This window comes from Hemicordylus capensis, chromosome 2 (assembly GCF_027244095.1).
Source record: "Hemicordylus capensis ecotype Gifberg chromosome 2, rHemCap1.1.pri, whole genome shotgun sequence".
NCBI lineage: Eukaryota > Metazoa > Chordata > Lepidosauria > Squamata > Cordylidae > Hemicordylus > Hemicordylus capensis.
This window is the reverse complement of record NC_069658.1, coordinates 57,851,545-57,871,051: the sequence shown is the minus strand read 5'-3', so window position 1 is coordinate 57,871,051 and position 19,507 is coordinate 57,851,545. Positions and strand designations below refer to the sequence as shown.

The 19,507-nt window shown below is 42.9% G+C and overlaps 2 long non-coding RNA genes across 3 annotated transcripts in view; both read right to left on the bottom strand.

The window, feature by feature from the left end:
* LOC128342557 (uncharacterized) overlaps nucleotides 1–4,159 on the bottom strand; it is a 39,767-nt gene extending 35,608 nt beyond the window's left edge. For both annotated transcript variants that reach the window (XR_008315078.1, XR_008315079.1), the window contains exon 1: nucleotides 3,121–4,159. This is a non-coding gene — a long non-coding RNA (uncharacterized LOC128342557). The remainder of the gene's footprint in view (nucleotides 1–3,120) is intronic.
* Nucleotides 4,160–13,075: 8,916 nt separating this feature from the next.
* Nucleotides 13,076–15,173, bottom strand: LOC128344687 (uncharacterized). Its single transcript, XR_008315988.1, has 3 exons — nucleotides 15,139–15,173; nucleotides 14,505–14,607; nucleotides 13,076–13,200 (listed from the first exon to the last, which is right to left on the bottom strand). It is a non-coding gene; the product is annotated as an uncharacterized LOC128344687 (long non-coding RNA).
* Between the last annotated feature and the right edge of the window lie 4,334 nt (nucleotides 15,174–19,507).

Here is a 19,507-nt window from a genome sequence, read left to right as displayed (position 1 = left end):
CGGTCGGTCCAATTTTTCTTTTTCTTTTGGGGGCGTGGAAGGGTAAGAAAAATATGTTCGCGGGATTGAAGATATGGCTATGAGGTTTTTTGGGGTGGGGTTCGGGGAAATGACGGAGGGGAAAATGCTTAGGGGGCAATCTGCAGCCCTTGTAAGTTCCTAACATTATTCCACTTTCACTTTCTACACTCACATTTTCCGTCTCTCAAGTTGCTTTCTATATAGCCGTTTTAAAATATCAAAGATCACCCTTTTCTTCAAATGTATCTAGGAACATATAAAGTGAGTGGCATTTGGAAAGCAAAAAAATCGCTATCTTCAAGTGTACCCTTTCTGTTAAGAAAGAAGAATTAGAGTTTGTATCAGTCAGCCCCACGCCCCACCCCAAACAACAAGTAGTAATCTGCTTTTTCAAGTTGGTTTACAGTTTGTTGTCAATGAACGCCAATAGGTGCTGCTGTCTTGGAGGTTTAGTTCATTGATACCACACGGTAGTTCTTTCACAATTCACAATATTGAGCGGTGTGACTTTGAGACTGGTTTTAAAACCAGTTTAGGAATTATGACATGAGAACATCGACATTGTATATACAGGTCTGTATTGGCATGATGTCATGATTATTAATACAGTTTAAAAGGAACATCAACAAAAGCTGATTCCTTTAGGATAGTTGCTTTTGCTGATGTTCCTATTTAATCATTTGCAGCACTAAGACATTGGCAGTTTAATTATGAAAGGTACCGGAGACAACATAAAGGCAGAGACTGCTTTACACCTTATTAGGAAGTCATTCCCTTTGAACTCAGTGGGAAGTACCTCTAAATAAACACAAACACACAACCCAAATATGATCTGCATAAAGTTAGCCTTAGCACTCCATATTCTGCTCCTTTCCCCTCGAGGAACAAGTTGGAATAACTAAACGAACAGGTATAATGCAGAAGGATTCTTCCTGTTTTTCACTCTTGATTTGGAGGTGAACATTGAAGTCTGCAGAAACATCCAAAATGACTCGTCAGATTTAGGGTGTTCTTATTGCTGTTATTAGAGAGGTCCCAGCCCACGGTGCCAAAGTTACACCAGTGGGGTGTGAGTGTGTGTGTGTGAGAGAGACACTAAATAAGAGCAGTTACAGTTTTTTCAGGAACGGCAAGATTTTCCCAGCTTAGCAGAAGAAAAAGGGAGGTTTAGCAACATATAGGAAAGGGCGAGAAGGTAATACCTGCTATAGCCCTATATCTTCCGGGCTAATTAAGAGAGAACAATCTTAAGGAAAGGAAAGGATGAGTGGGAAGATACCGAGGACAAAATGACACCCACAAGATGGCTTCCTTTTCATGCTCTGTCTCTGATTGTTGCCTAATTTCTAAACACAAATTAAATACATTGTTTAGCAATGCATTAAGAAATCAAAAGGGGGAGGTTGTCTGCCCTAAAAGACCTGAATATATAAATACCATGTATTGACATCTACTATATATTATCACAAGTGTACGTTTGAAAAGGTGTAATACTGTACACATCACTCATTATGTTAGTCTCTCTCCCCGCCTCTGTATGGGGTTGATAGTGGAAAACAATCAAATGTAGAAGGGTGTGTGTGTGCGTGCGCGCGCGCACGCGCGTGTGTAAGAGATCAGGGCTTTGGAACAGAAGCTTGAATAAAGGAGTATAGCAGTGAGATTACATCACTTCTTTATAAAAGGGTAAATGGAAGGGGGCGAATAGTATAGCTTGGGTTTTTTCCTTAGATGTATATTTGCATATCTGATCTGACGAGCCCATCTTTCCCTTGCTTAAACCTACAATTATGAAGCGTCTTGGTCGTTTCCCAGCCCCCGCTCCGCCGCCCAAATATTCTGATTTTTTAAAATAAAAAATAAAAATAAAAAATAAAATAAGCAATCCTTGTGTAATACCGTTTGCATGAAGGCAAGGAGAAAATCCACGTTGATACATCCCGGCAAGATTAAAAAAAAAAACTGTGGGTGACAACTGTAAATACTTTTTTGTTTTGCTTTTTTTTAACCCATTCAATAAAACAGGGAGGTGAAAAGGTTACTCTGGGGGCTGACACTGCAGACGAAAACAAAGGCAACAGTTCAGTTCCAATAGGAAATATAATAAAACCTCCTTTATCTAAAAGCCATCAGGGACAAGCACCCAATACAAGTTAACAAGCAGGAACTGATAAGATAACATTTATATGAGGTCAGAAGTCAAATGCCAGTCAAAGGCGTTTAACCTCTTGGGTCATCAGTAGGAATAGTTAAAACACATAGATGGTTATTTATCGGATTTTGAAGGTACCTGATCATTGTCAGAAGCTTAACGGGATGATTCAACTAATGGGGATTTACACAAGGAGGACTTTGTGCTCGTTAACATAACGTTCAAACCCCATGCCTATCATTCGTCTTTAAAAAGGAGAAGAGAGAGAAAAGATCTCATTTTGACAGCCATAAGTCTTGACACACAAACAGGCAGATGGATTGCCAACCCAAACGCTAAGAATTGTTTTAAATACAACTACACACACATGCAGGCGTGCTCGGAGGCTGGTGCAGATCCTGATTCAGGAGGGGAACGATTTTACATGAAACAGACGGATATGGGACAAAAAGCCTCCTCTGCTGAGGACTCCCCCCCCGAAGTCCTAAAAAATAAGATCACATCGACGTCTCCTATAAAGAGAATGGGCAGTTCTCGAGCCAATCCTTGACACCTCTCTAAAATTTCGTTGTCATACATGTACGATTCAAGAATATTTAAACGTTGCTTAATAATATACTTGTTCCTAATCTGAGAGAAAGTCTTGGCAATTAACTCTCTTTCTCTCTTTTACCTCTTACAGATTTATTTGAACTCCATTATCTAGGCAAACCTACGTTTAAGCCAACATTTTGGAAGTTTCGTTTAAAAAATGATGAAGATGAAATGCAAGATCCATTTATCTAGAGAGAGAGAATCAGGTTTCAAGGCCCTTTTAGGCCTGCTGCTGTCTAACCAGGGTTTTCACAAGACACCAGGCGAAGAATACCGTGGAGTTCCAAATGCTTTTAAATATTTATCAGAAGTATTTTATCGCCAGATTCAAATGACACCTGAAGTGCACTCACCTTTATTGACAATCTCTGTTCTGAAAGTCCATTTGCTTCCTGAAAGCCCCCCAAACAGAACAACAAAGACTACAACCCGTTTTCCTTCAGTTAATGTTTTTGGGGGGGAGGAAAAAGCCCTCAGCAACCTTAATCAGCATGCTGATTGCATCGTCAACTAACAAATAATTTACTACTCTGAGCATTGCATTCCATTAAAAGCTCATTAAATTTTCTGTTCTCCAATGGGAGCTTTCGCTTTTCAACCGCATGCTTTGGCTCAGAATTATCACTTATTCAATTTTCACAACATCCCCCCCCCCCGCCAAAAAAAATCATAGGTGAACATTTCAAAACCTATAGACACTAAAGACAGAAGGGAAACGCTCGCAGTTTCTCTCCTCCCCCCCCCTTAGATATTCGTGATCCTGCTAGGGAAACTATTAGCAAAACCCTTGGTCAACTTTTTCTGCTATGTTCCCCTAAGGTGAGCCTGTGGCAAGGGAGTTTTGTACAAATGGAGAGGGTTTGATCAGGGGTTGAAAGGAGTCCCAAAAAAGGGTTCCCCGGGTTCTAAATTCTTTCCACAGCCTTCGTAGGGCTTCCTTCCTGCAATCTGCGCCCAGACACAACCGTTTGGAAGGTGTTAACTTCGTACCTTTCGGAACCTGAGTGTGGAATTTAGTTCATATGTCCGGAAGGGGGAGGGGCATTCATATTCTTCCTTAGCCTTGTCTAGTAAACTGCACATAATCATTATATTTAATAAGTAAAAGGCAAGGAAATGTCAGCTCCTAAATTAACATGCATTTGGGCTTGCTAATTGTGCTCGTCGCAAATTTGGGTCATTTTGCATGAGTGACTCTAATATAGGGCTGAGATTGGCATAGAACGGGGTGGATTCCTGATTCCCTGTGCTAATCTTGAACTCCCTGATTGTGTCAGGTGCAGTTCTGTATGCTCCAGCAGCTGGCTCATCCTCATCAATGCAAATAAGGCAACTCCTACAATCAAAGCCTCGTGAGTCGAAAGCCTGATTGCTGAGGGCAGGCAAAAGCACTAACACACACACACACACACACACACACACACACACACGCACACTATCAAATCAGGCTAACTGACAAGACAACTGTAATGTCCCGCCAGTTCAAAATTAACCAAAACAAAGGAAGCAGCCAACGGCTTGCGCTCTCTCTATTTCTCCGTGTAGACGTCTGAAAATATAGAGCTTGATCTTTGGTGGAGATGGTCAAAGTGGGGGGGGGGGAATCCCCTGAACTTGAATCAAGGCTTTGGAGTACCCCTTAAGAACACACACACACACACACACACACCACAAGCAAGTCGAACATTCCATGCGGAGAAAAGCATTTTCAAGTGAACTGTCTCAAAGGCTTTCTAAGTGTCCATTCCTCGCTGTGTTTTTTCTGCTAGATCTCTCTCTACGGATGCTCTCGTCGAGAGCGAGCTGATGGAAATAAACGCCTGCTATTTCACAGGTGATTCAACTTGACTTTAGTGCTCCGATGGCACCTCTTTCAAAAGCTTACCGGAGGGCCTTGCTCTGTTATAGCCAATAGGACGCACAAAGGTCCAAATCCTATCTTGATTCTCGATAGGGGGAGGATTGCCTAGCGGGGATTTTCTTTGGAGAGAGAGACAAGGCCAAGGTTGTGGTGTTAGCCTTCTCAGAACTCCCGCGGAAGCCACCGTAGAGGCTGGTTCGTAATCAAGGTAGACCTTAGTATTTCTGATTTGGAGAGGTTGGCCAGCTTTATTTTCGGTGGTCAGCGACGCTTGCTTTACGTTTTCGTCCCACCATTTATCGAAACTGGCATACTTTGGAGATCCCTCAGTGAGGATAATAAACGGAGGGTCAGACATCAAGTTTATTCCAAAAGGATTCTCAGAGGGGAAACTGACACGCAGGGAACGTCTGCAGATTCTCTGGCCAGTGATTCCTTTTCAGACGCACACTTCCGCACAGGATTGTGAAGTTCAACTTCCTTTCAGTTCCAGAAACTTATAATCACATTTTCTTTCTTTCTAGAAATCAGGGTTGAAGACAAAGCGAAAGCTTCAGGAGCAGCTCCTCATTTTAGAGGGGTGCGGAGAGACACTTTTGCGGAGGAGAAAAGCACTTTTAAAACATCATCATCGTTATTATTTTACTATTTTTACATTTATATCCCGCTCTTCCTCCAAGGAGCCCAGAGCGGTGTACTACATACTTGAGTATGAAAAAACACTTTGTGGGGGAAGTGAAAAGGCAACATGGGGGGGCAGTTCAGTAAAATTAGGGTGACGTCTCAAATGATTGGGGGATCTGTACCTCGGCTACAAATTCATCATCGCTCACCTTTTGCGCTGCCACAAGATGCAAAGGAACGTCCAGCTCTCCTGTATGGGATTCCAGGGATTGTTTGATGTAAAGATATATATGCGATGCAATCATTTAGATCTTTTCTTCAATTAGAATCGAAAGGAAGTCCATTCTAATTGAAACAAGGCTAGTTGCGCAGTTTCCGCTTTTTCACATGCCACAGGGGTGGGGCCATAGCTGGCTGGAAGAGCACATGCGTTGAGCTCAGGAGATCCCAGGTTCAATCTCCGACATCTCCAGGTAGGAATGGGAAAGATCCCGGCTGAAACCCCAGAAAGCTGCTGCCATCCAGAATACAGAGCTAGCTGGACCGATGGTCATAAGATGGTAACTACCTGTTGAGGTTTTGTAGCGTTAAAAGTTGTGCGACAGGCAATAATTCAACAGATGGAGCTATTTCTGGCATGGAAATGACGAAATACAAACGTCTTAAGAGGAGGAATCATATAATGGAGCTGTGCCTCACCAGATAGAATAGGCAACCTTAAAGTCTCTTCAGGGATCGACACAACAGTACTTCCAAGGAACGGAATAGGTCGTAAGGGATACTTTAGTATTTCTCCAAAGGGATAGCTTACTTTGGTATTTTGCAGCAAGAAGTTAGCACTGAGGGCTAGTGACACGGGTAATAATAGAAAACCATCAGAGGAAGAAAATGAAAACAGTCCCGATCCTACACGCAGCCTCCGAGAACATCAACTATGCCCATTTCTGCCCATTTCTGGAGGTAAATGGCCTTAAAACAGTATCACATACGTTGGTAACCGCCAGGCTTGACTACTAGAACGCACACTCTACCTGGGGCTGCCTTTGCACTTAGTTTGGAAACTACAACTGGTACAGAATGCTGCATCCAGGTAGGTCGTCTGGACCGGAAGGGGCCGTATAACACCGATCCTGAAAGAATTGCACTGGCTGCGGATATTATTATTATTATTATTATTATTATTATTATTATTATTATTAATTCGATTTCTAGACTGCCCTTCTAAAAATGGCTCAGGGTGGTTTACACAGAGAAATAATAAATGAATAAGATGGATCCCTGTCCCCAAAGGACTCACATTCTTAAAAAAAAACACAAGACAGATGAAACACAAGATAGACACCAGCAACAGTCACTGGAGGTACTGTGCTGGGGGTGGAGAGGGCCAGTTACTCTCCCCCTGCTAAATAAAGAGAATCACTACGTTAAAAGGTGCCTCTTTGCCAAGTTAGCAGGGGTTAGCAGATATGTTTCCGAGGGAAATACAAAGTGCTGGTCATTAGGTCCAGGATATTTAAGAGACCACTTTCATGAAACCTGCAGCCTATTAAGATCATTTGGGGTGGTCTGGTTAGTTAGAATGGAAAGGAAAGGTTGCTGCTGGCTCCTCTGGTGGCGACTAAGGGTGGGCCTTCTCTGTGGCTGCCCCAGGGCTTTGGAATGCACTCCCTTTCAAAATAAGAGCTTCTCCACCTCTGATTGCTTTTTAAAACACCCTTAAGACACACCTGTTTTCTCAGGCTTTTAATTAAAATGAATTCTAAACTATTTTACTCTGTGAAAGCGAAAATTCTTTTTAAAATTCTTTAAATAAAAGAAAATTCTTTTATTTTTATATTGTAATTTGGATTATGTACACTGCCTAGAGCTATACATATCAGACAGTTTATAAATACACCACCTGATATGTATATATGGGAGTAAGCATGAATTGTCCCCTTTGCTAAGCAGGGAGTGCTCTGGTTGCATTTGAATGGAAGACTACATGTGAGCACTGTAAGATATTCCCCTCAGGGGATGAGGCCGCTCTGGGAAGAGCATCTGTCTGCTTGTATGCAGAAGGTTCCAAGTTCTCTCCCCGGCATCTCCAAGATAGGGCTGAGAGAGATTCCTGCCTGCAACCTTGGAGAAGCTTCTGCCTGTCTGTGTAGACCAGGGATTCTCAACGTTGGGTCCCCAGACGTTGTTGGACTTCAACTCCCATAATCCCTAGCCCCAGTTGCCTTTGGTTGGGGATTATGGCAGTTTAAGTCCAATAACATCTTCAATGGTGAGAATCCCTGGTGTAGACAATACTGAGCTAGATGGACCAATGGTCTGACTCAGTATAAGGCAGATTCCAGTGTTACTAACTAACTCTCCTTTGCTTCTTCTGGCTGTGGTGGGAAGTGCTTGACATCATCCTTGGTTGCAGCTTTTTTGCTGCTACCCAAACCTCCAGTGTTGACACCAGAAGCTGTACAAACTTTGACTCAGTATTGTGGAAAGGGCTGTGGGGGAAGCAGGAGAATAAAATAAGAACCGCCCTTGATATCATCGCTGCTCCCAGGAATTGGGAGAAGCCGGTCCAGTGTGTGGGGTAGGGAAGATGAGCTCTCCCACCGAGCTCCCTGAGCTCCACCACTTCCTCACCTAGGCAGTAGTTCATCTCTGTGTGGGGCTGTGAGGGAAATCTTTTGGCCTGCGCTACCAGATTGGCTATGGTGTGCGGATCTTTTTCACCCTCCATGGGCAGGGAAAAGACTATTTTCAGTTGGTATAATTTGACTGATTCGGCATAAGCAGAACTTTGGAGGGTGGGTTAGCTGGATGGCAAGCACAGTGGGGGAGGCATGAGGAGACTAGGGGTAAGATGAACCCGGCTGCAATGGAAGGATTAGAGGTGTCACCCCAGGGGGAGGCAGGGACAGTTAGCCTCAACCACCCATCCATCATGGGGAGAGACAGGGAAACAAGCAAGAGGGACTGACCGACTGGCTTTGGTCAACCCCAGCTGGGTGGCTGTGTTAGGCCATAGCCCATAGCCCTATCGGTCACCTTGGCACAGTCAATAATCAAAGAGGGGCCCTGCCTTGACCCAGATGGACAGCTGTAAGGGAGGACCAGAGAGTGTAAGGCAGCCCTCACCTTGCCATCTAGCTACCTGCATGGAGCCTGTTTTTCTATGCTGTGTATATGTTGTTAGTGTTAATAAAGTTGTGGCCAAGTGCTTGTCCTGCACATGTTTCTCATCAGTTCTGCTTGTTGCCTCTTTCTTCATATCCAAACAATAAAATAAGAAAGACCAATAATATAATAGCTGCTTCCAGCAACTGAAACATACACCCTATGATAGGTTTAACAGACATTTCACTAAGAAGAGTGTGTGTCCCATAATAATAATAAAAAACAACTGGAGGTTTATAAAATTGTATACGGTATGGAGAAAATGGGCAGAGAGATGTTTTTCTCCCCTAGAACTCGGGGTCCTTCCAATGAAACTGCTTGAAATGAGAATTAGGATGAAAGGACAAAAGGACTTCTTCACACAGATAACAATTGACATATGGAACTGCTGCTTCTATGGGATGTGGTGACGGCCACTAGCACAGGTAACTTTAAAAATAGATCAGATAAAATATACTGAGAAAAGTTATATAACTAATGATAGATGTGATGGCTAAGTGGAACTTGCAGTTTTGGAGGTTGTATACCTCTGAATATCAGGTATGGTGGGGCGGAGCCAGCAATGGGGGGTGGGGCTGTTGTCTTCAAGCCTTCTTATGGGCTTCCAAAGACATCTGATTGGCCACTATGGAAAAAAGAGGATATTGAACTGGATGGACCCTTGGCATGATGCAGCAGGGTCTTTTTATTCTTGGTTGGAACTCATACAACTAATCCACACATATTTCTTATTGGGTGACAGCCCTACCTCTTCAAATAAAGAACCCTTCCCTGTACACTGCAGGAAGTCATCTGAAGTTACTGGCTGACATGAGGGTAATTACTTAAAGTAGTCCCACTGAAATTAAAGGGACAAGTTGATTATGACAGACCTCTACAGTACAAAGATACACAGGAAAGTTGCACCCTCTCCACCATGAACCAAGCTACCTGTAAACTATGGAGAAATTCATTTATCCCTCTTCCTTACTTTTTGGTGAGAACACCTAGAGCCTGCTATGCAAGACCATCAAGATGTGTTTACAAATGCATTGCAATACCTCCACTCCATGGATTCAGAGGTGCATGATGGAGTTGGCTCCAGTTTTTGCAGCCATGCAAATTGCCCTATAAGGGTGAACATTGCTGGGAGAGGGGCCACTTTCTGTACTGTTGCCATCAAACTCAGCAATGAGGCAGGGGCAGACAAAGAGTAAAAAGCAAAAGAGATGGAAGAGACACAAGGAACTGACAGATGAGGATGCAGAGAGAGAGATGGAGTGGGAAAGAAAAGAGGTGGAGATGGGGGTGCGCAGAAACCTATGCCAATGCAGAGAGAAGAGAGTATACACTCTTTGGTGCAGAGGGGAAACAGAGGTAATGTGGGATGCAGAGAGAACATGGGGTGGGGAAAGAGAAATGGAGGACAGCCAAGGAAAGGGGGTGCATAGTGACTTGTAGGGTGGGAAAATAGAAGAACGGGGGCACAGAGAAACATAATAGGTGTGAAGAGGCAAAGAGTGTTCTGAGCTGAAAACCTACTGGATAGAGTTTGGAGCACACCACTGATACAATGATCACTAGTGCAAGACACTTTCCCTCCTCCACATTCCCTACTGAAGCTGGGTGAACTGCCCACCCACCACTATTAAAAAGTCATTGTTGTGGTGGCAAAGGGACTTTTAGTAACAGAGTGGAATGTGGGGCAAGGAGGGGCTGCAGGTGGAGGAGGGAATACCCTGAAAGCATGAGGGAAATGGAACTGCTGGTGGAGGCACTCTCCCACTTGCATTTTCCAGATATTCCCTGCTCCACCTGCAACTCCTCACACTGCATCCTTGTCAAAGGTTCCCCAGCCCTTGGGACTGGCTTTGTTGTGAGGTGGGGGGAGCTCAAGGAACTTAATTAGAGAGAAAGGTAGGGTAGATGCCTTGAACTGATTGATACTGGATGTGTAGCATACAGCGTGCCAATCCACCAAGGGCAATTCTCATGCAGAAACAGGTTTATGTGGATGCACTTTTTGGAAGGGCCTGCAGCTCAGTTTCAATTGCGTTGAAGCCAGGACAAATGTGCTTTCCATTGATCGGCATGGTGAAATGGCCCTCTTGAGTTAAAAACAAGTTTTCTAGTAAGAAATAATCAGCCTACTTTCCTTTCACTGTCTCTTAATACTGGACTAAATTTGGTTCAAATCAAGGTCCATAAGTTAGTTCTCTTGCTCCTCAAATGTTCGTGCATCTGCCATCTTGGATTGGGTTGGATGACATCATCACAAACTACACCATTGAAGTGTCCCTGTGTGTCACTCACTACAACTGTACCTAATTTGGTTCAAACTGGTTGGACAGTCTTCAAGTTAGTGCACTTGAACATCAATGTTCACGCGGCCACCATCATGAATTGGAGTGGATGACATCATCACACACTACACCATTTGGGCATCCCTATGTGTCTCTACAGCTGTAGCAAATTTGGTTCGAATAGGTTAGGTGGTTCACAAGTAAGCCCACTTACACCTCAAAAGTTTGTGCATCCACCATCTTGGACTGGGGTGGATGGCATCAGCACAACCTACGCTATTGAGGTGTCCCTATGTATCCACACAACAGTACCCAATTTGGTTCATATTGGTCCAGGAGTTGTGAAGCTGATAGTGGGGGGACACATGGAGGGACACACGGACACACACAGACAGAATGCCGGGTAATCTCATAAGTAAAAGTAAAAAGTAAAAGTGGTCTCCAGAGCTACTTGAGTTGTGGACTTCTGGTTTATGATAGTATTCTCAATTTAGATTTCAGACATCAAGGTGCCTCATTGGTGCATATATTTATACCTTTTTAAAGAAAAAAAACACGCACACACCCCTCAGTTTGTTTTCCTCCAACCATGTCCATTTTATGGAAAAAACAGATATTGGTGTGTGGGGATTGTGAAAGAAATGACTGTGTGCTGGTCATGGAAAAGAAAGAGAAGGAATTATATAAGGCAGCTGTGCCGGTTAATGGTGATGGGAAAGACACTTTTTGCACAAGAAGAAGCTGAAATGTGAAAAAGCCACTTCCAAAAGTGAAAATTCTAGGGGGGAAATGGTGGGTTGAGGACTTAAAATGCACTTCAGATAAAATGAAACACAAACTTTCCCCTGTGACACCAAAATGCAAGAAGGATAGAAATGTGATTTCACAATCACACCTTCCTTCATGGCCATCAATCACTTTTAAAAATGGTACAAGCAGATTTACATTTTTCACACATCTTTCATACATGTATGAAAGTTGATCAAGAGAAAGGGTCCAAAGCACTTCATGACTTCTATGAAATGTGTCCACACTCTCCTCTTCTAACTCCCCAGAAGCACATGTATATGAATGCCAGTGATGGTAAAAACAGCAATCTAACAAGACCAGCCCTCTGGAATTTAACAATAACCCCATATATTGCTGCATGTCTAGCAACCTATGCAGTGTAGATATCTCAAATTTGGATCACAATGTTTTTGACTTTTAAGAAGCTCTCTGAAATGCTAATTATAGCTGTTACAAACCAAATTAATATTCTGCCACATTTATTTTATTTCTTTTACTCTTCACAATTTTGCAGGATTATTTTTAAAGCAAAGAGAAATGTTGACCGGCTCCTATGCTGATTAAATTGAACTGTGCTGGTTTTTGCTTCATCCTCATTTTAAAAGTGTTTTCAGTGATTGCAATTAGTACGTTTTAAATTGTCTAGGTGAGGATTTTACATAAATTAAATGGATGCAGTAATTTATTAAATTGGCAAATGAAAACATTCTAATGTATACGGATCTGAAGTGCCAACTGTTACAAAAACACCTTGTTCTAAGTGCTAGGACACAAAAGCCCTACTTTTAGCATAGAAAGTTTGTGCATAATAACCAAGAAACTGTCATTACATTGAATTGTTAGTACATTATGATTCCTACTTCCCTTTGGCTTATTTTGGGGTTTTATTTCTCATATTACAATTGAGATAGAATCTGGAGGATCAGCTAAGAGGTGGTTTGATCAGAGAAGGAAAAGGATTTTGGTTTGTTTGTTGAGCCTACAAACTGGATGGCACTTGTAGTGGCATCCAGAAGTCCCATGTCCCTTTCGAAAGGAAGAAAAGATCATGCCCTCGAGTCAGTGTCGACTCCTGGCGACCACAGAGCCATGGGTTCTCTCTGGGAGAATACAGGGGGGGAGGTTTTACCATTGCCATCTCCCGCGCAGTATGAGATGATGCCTTTCAGCAGCTTCCTATATCACTGCTGCCCGATATAGGAGTTTCCCATATTCTGGGAAACACACCAGTAGGGATTCAAACCAACAGCCTCCTGCTCTCTAGGCAGGTTGCTTCTCCACTGTGCCATTTTTACAACCTGGCCTCAAATTTGGATTTGGTGGTAGACTTTACCCTTACACAAATCCCACAGTCTGGTCCCACAGGCATCTGCATAAGGAATGGTACCGATCAGTCAGCATTTCTACTTTGCTTGTGTGGGCCTTGTCACACTTTGTACTTATGTGTTAATGCTTATGTTTTGTGATCACTGTTCTGCAATATGCAAAACCCATGCGTGCTAGTTATATTTTGTGCCAGAGCAACTTCCAGATTTCCCAATAACCTGTCGTACATCCATTGATTTTGCTTTCTCTTTAATCTGATGGGTGATGTAGTGTGCATTCAGGTTGTAGGTCACAACTCTTGCAGTATCCAAAGGGTGATCTTCATCCTGTTGATTCAGCGAGGATTGCATTGTCATCCTCTGCCCGCCCACATACAGGGCCATGTGCTGTGGAAAGGCATAAGCACAACCTCATTAGAATTCCACGAGACTCATGAGTTGCTGCAACCTAGCAAAACTGTGACTTGCAATGTTGCACTCTTTGCCAGCTATACACTTTGTGTTTTTGACAACAGACAGGGCACAAGGGGAGGGACAATGACTTGCTGGAGCAAGAAGATGCCAAGTTGATGGGAGGGACAACACTGATGGGTGGGCAAACTCCTCCCTGCTAAGCCTGCTGGAGAGCAATGGATCCCTGAGGGAGATGCCATCCCCTGCCTTGCCTCCTGCCCACTGCCTAACGCACAGTGGCTGGCTGTGCTGAGCAGTCCCTTCCTGCCCTCCCTTCCTGGGATGCAAATCCTGTAGGTAGTGCTGTCCAGGATACTCCATAGATTTGCCTAATCCAACTCTGGGGTGCAGGCAGGGCTGTGTGATTGTACAGCCTGCCTCGCTGTCCAGTCCAGGACAGCCTCTTTCAGTGTGCCTACCTCCTCCCGCCTTGCTGGAGTGATCTGAGCATCAGCTGAGTTGCGACCCAGGTGAGTGCCAAGTAGTAGGGACGGCATTACTGCAGCTGCCACTCATGTCAGTAGTCCCCCTGCCCCACCTCCCTCAGTGTCCCAAACAGCTCCAGAGTGCTCCACAGATTGCATAGTGCGGCCAAGCACACTTAGAGCAGCTGTGGCTGCCAAATCTGGCACTGGGGCCAATGGCTAGTGTTGGTCTGAATCCATTCCCAGCTGAGAGTAGAGCAATGGCTGCTGGAACAGCATCCTGGTCATGGGAGGCTAGCATGGCAGATGGCATTATCAGTGGCGGCTGGGCGGAGCCTCTGAAAAGCTATATAGGCTGAGTACTGGGAAACTGGAGGTCCATTCACCTCCAGTTTTGGAAGCTGCATGTCCAAATTCAGTAAACTGGAGTAAAGGGCGAAAAGGAACCTGCGGTTTCCCTTGCCAAACTCTACTCTGTACCTTTGGTCAGAGGAGTTTTGCCTCCCTTAACTCTGGTTTAGTGACGCCAACTCTATGTTCAAACTCTGGCACTGCAGTTTGCGCCTGACAGGACTGAAGTTGAGGGAGGAAGCTCCTCCCTCACTCTGGCCCTATTGGCTGTGCGGACTGTTCTTCTGTCAAGAAGGAAGCCCATACAGCCAGTTCCCCCACCTCTCTGCAGTCTTGATTTCACTGTGGTTCTTTGAGCACTATGGTTCTAGGACCCTATTCCACTATGGGCTAGCTTACATGTGTATGTACAACACTTGATTTCTTATCACTTCATTTCTTGAGCGGGATGTAAGAACTTACCCTAAATTGATAACAGCCGGATCATGAAAATCTCCTTCATATTCTAATGACAGTCATCAACCTTCAGGTTTAGCAGTTAGACCTAGATTATTCATTTTTCTTTCTGAAAGAGAGTAAGTTTGGGGCCAGTTATGTTACTTTTTGAAAAATACAGGGGTATTCTTGAGGTAGCTAGTATCTGAAGATACATGAAATCATAATGTGATTTTTATGGAGCTTTACTGCATTTTAACTTTTGTAAACTACCTTGGGATGTCTTATGAAAGGTGATATAAAGATTGAACAAATATATAAATAATGGTTGGTATCGAATATACACACATCTCTCAAAGAGATGATTTATGCATTCTAGCACTCCTGCTGCTGCTGCTTAGCAATTATATGGCACTAACCGCATGCTGTCGTTAAACAGGATACAACAGTGACACAGACCCTACTACAACTGTCTTCTTTCCAAGATAGGTGAATGATATATTATAGTTCTGACATTACATATTCATGGATCTTCAGAAACCAGGGTACCTCCTGAGAGACTCATGTGGAAAGACAGCCATCTTTGCACACTTCCCTTTATGTTTGAAATGGCTACATTTGTCCTTAATCCAATGGAGGAGGAGGAAATAGTGTCTCATACCTAAGAGTCAATAAGCAAGGCAATTCAGATTTCTCCCATCCCATGTCTTAATGCCTATGATGATTAAAGCAGAGAAAACAGTTATGATTGATTCTAGTGTCCTTCATTGGGTATAATTAAGTTCGATTTTACATTTTGCAATTCCTTTCCAGATGAGATTTTTAAATCCCCCCACCCCACCCCCCAAAAAGTCCAGGGCCTCCACACACCCCAGGCCCCCAAGGATTTAAGTCTTATATTTCAAAATAAGTATGCTGCCTGGAAATACATTTCACTGATTACACACACTCACACTTCACAATATATAGTCGTATACATTGAATACTATATATTTGTGCTACTTTTAATGCCTAGAACACACTAGATACACTAATTATTAAAATGGCCCCCTTGCTGCAGATTAGCAAAGGAGACTTTTAACTGTGCAGTGTGAGCCTATGTGTGTTTTCTCAGAATTCTGAACAAATTCAGTAAAGTTTGATTCCAGGAGGTTTTTCACATGAGGCTTTTAAAGCCCTTTAACACACATCTCTTCTGGAATGGAGATGCTGCATTCACATGTTGGCCAGATTTACCCTGCAGTCCCTGTGAGTTATTGGGGAGCAGATCGCACACAAGAAAAATAAAATAAAATAAAAGCAGAACACATGCTTCACAGTTCTCACTCAGACCTTCTGGGTTGCAAAACAACTTGAACATAAGTGCATTTATAAATGAATGAATGAATGAATGAATGAATGAATGAATAAATATAATATTGTTTGTTCCATAAGTTTTTGTAATTTTCTGCCATGAAACAAGTCACTTATAGGACTTTTAGATAGTTTTTTTAAAAAGCCAGTAAATTTTCCAATCTGTTTTAAATTAAATATTCAGAGACTTCTCAGTCTCCTCCCCCCCATATCAAAGCCCTATGGCAAACAGATCCCTATATATCCAGTGGGAGGCAGGTAACCACAAAAATGAATTCACATTCTACCTGGCAAAGGCTGGGCTGGCTGGCCTGGGCAGAGGGTCTGCTGCAGAGAACTGTGGTGGCCACTCTGCTTGCCGCCTTCCTTGCTTGCTTGGGGCTTGCCGGCCTCCTCGAGTTCAGGCTTCAGCGAGGCCTACACGGAAGCCCTGCCTACCCACTGATCAGCTGAGAGATGGAGAGAGAAGGAGATAGGTGGTCAGGAGTACAAGCAGGAGAGAGGGTGAACAGGACAAGTGGCTGTGGGGCCTTGGGGCTGGGCAGGGGGCAATGGGGAGTCATGTGAGATATCTCAGCGGGGGGGGGTGTCCTCCAGGTAGTGGGGCCCCCAGACAACTGTCTCCCCTTGCCTCATCGTAATTCCACCCATGCCTTCTGTGTCTTTTACAGCTTTCTGATAGGCTGCATGTACATGTGGGGGGAAAGTGTCACCTTTTGAATTTCTCCTTAATTGGAAATGTGTCCTCCATCACTTACTTAGCTATGAAAGGTGAAGAGTGAGCACCCTAATCTACTAACTACCCAACTGCTTCACTTGAAGTGGGTAAGAAGAATGGCCTTCAGGCAATGATGAACTTCGCACAAGTTGCTTCTCTTCCCCCACTCCAGGCTACATATGATTAATAAAGGTAGGTGTAAGTTCCTGGACTAGCCACACCATTGTGGGGTGGTAACTTTAGGTTCAGATAGACATGACTGCATGAGATCCATAATGGAATCCCCTGCATTTTTGGCTAAATGCAGCCACTGTTTGCACAGCACCAGGGGCAGAGTAACCTTCTCCCACACTGCTTTCCTAGTCCTAAGGATCCCTTGGAATGGCAATTTTGCCCTGTGGGGCAATTTACTTGGGGGAAATGGTACAGGAGAAAGGAAGAAACCCTAGCCTTCTTGTAATGCAGTATTGCATCTTGGATCCAAACTGGGGACCTCACAAGCTGTATTTAGCCTTGTTTAAAAAAATGTTGGAAGATCCAAACACGTATCTCCAGCTGTCACATCTAGTTTAGCCGTTATCCGCAACCTTCTTTAATCTTGCCAAGGATTGTTGACTCCTTTTAACTCATGTCAACCTTCAATACACCATTTGAGGGGGTCACCAAATCAGAGGTTGTCCCATTTCAGGCTAACATTTTTCTATGTGGTCTTGTACTGAAAGACCACATAGAATAAATGTTTCAAGGATTAAACCATTTAACCAATTCAATGACTGGATTAATTGATTAAAAACCCCTTCTGATCAACCAAAAAGGTACATTTCATTAATTTGGCTTTAAAAAAAAAAGTTGAATATTTATAATAAAAACACTTACAGAAATGATGGGTGCAGGCAGGCACAATACTAAGAGAGGCATTCCTCACAGAAGGGTATGCCTCTGCTAAGAGGGGGCATCATATGACATGTGCATGCCATAGCTTTTTGTGAGTTTCCCCCCTTCCAAACTATAGCAATTTTTATACAAATTGATGAATGTTTAATTAATTTAGAAATTAATGCCCATATGATTAATCAAACAAGAATTATTTAATTGGGTGGCAGTCCTAACCTGAGGATAGACAAGTTTTTAAGATCCCAGAGCTCATAAGAGAGTCTGTTGAAATTCCCAGGAATATTGTCAGTCATAACAATTAATAATTATTAAGTCCTTTATCCCTTTTAAGGATGCTAAATAGCAGGATGAAGCCCAGTGCTGTTGTAATCTTGGAGAGTAATAATAGAAGAATCCAGAAAGTACTGCTGAAAAATTTACATTTAACTAACATGAGCTGCTGTTGCTAACATGTGTTTTATAAGCCCTCTAGTATATGGATTTAAAACAAAACAAAACTATCTAGGACACATGGGAAAAATGAAGATATGGAAATTACACTAGCTGAAAATCTTAATCAATATGGAGCCACCCATGCTCACAGCAAACAAATTTGTGACACATATTTAGTATGTTCTGGACAGTGATGTAGTGGTATGTTTTTGTCCTCCAGGGTTTCGCAGGGATGCAAAGCCCTTTGCTTTCTAAATGGAAATAATATGCGGCTCTTGCTACTATGTTACTCTTGCTATGCCAATGGTTTGTTACATAATTCAGCATCAGACTGCAACTTAGCTTATTACCATTCTTCCCATCTTCTGTTACAAGGAGTATGCCCCACTCTTTGTGGTTGAAAATTCAGATTGCTCTTCTGGATGAATAACCACATGAGGTTCAAGCTTTGTAGGATTAGGAAACTAACAGAACCCCTCCCCAACCCCCTTATCTTAGTGGGAGGTGTGGCTTCAGAGCATGGCTGTTGGGATGGGTGTGGCTATGGGGCCTGTCATGGAGAGCACCTCCACTTCTAAGTCTGTGACTTACCCCATTGCTTCTGGATTACAAAAAAACAACCAGTTCTTCTACACTTCCCTATTTGTGCTTAGACTAACCAGACTACCAAATGTTCTTGATGCCATTGGCTGAGTTGCTCTCATGTGCTGAGGGGGATTTGAGGGACCTGACAACTTGAATTCAAAGACTCATAAACAACTTCTGTAAAATGCAATGGTTTCATCTGTGCCTGGATGCCAAGAGCTTTCAAATGATACTTTTCAATGAAAAGACACTGCTTGCTGAACATGAATGCCTTATGACAGGAGGCAATAGCTAAGCTACCACTACCTCAACCCAACTGCACAGACATTCATAGTGTGGTGCAAGTGGAATGCATCAGTAACCAGCTAGTGAGCCAAGATCACCAGCTAGTAACCAGCTAGTGAGCCATAGATCTCTCCCGCTACGACCCCAGCCTTTTGATATACTCATTCAAAGCAGATAGTTTGGGTTTCTGTTCAGTAGTAGTAGTGTATTTGGACCTAGAGCAATAGTCTCATTTCTGCTTACCTAATGCTTTAAGAGTAGAGCTCTGTCATGTTTGTTTTACTATAATCTGATATTATAGTTTTGGACTCTGTATTAGTAGACTAGAATAAAACCTGGTGCATCTTATTAGTATAGCTTCCTTGAAAAAAAGGTACTGTATAATGATACATAAAAATAGGCATGGGCATTAGAAGGTTAAGTATTGTGTAATACTGTTTACTAAGTGTGTGTGTTTCTGAAATTTCTACCTTTGATAATCAGTTTAAAAATAAAGATAAAAATTGTGTAAATTCACAGCATAATTCCATGTAATGAAAGAACTGTGACAAAATGAGATCTCCGAAGAAGGAATTAATACTGTATACTAGCACATACTTTACACATTATATTTAGCAATGTAATGGCCACATCCTCTATATCCATGCACAGCTGTTCCCATTCCTCTCTGGCTAATGTGTATATTTTCTGTCTGTGTGGTCCTCAACTTCTATCAGTCCACCTAAAAGCTGAAATTGAACTATTTGTGTCCTAATTTAAAATA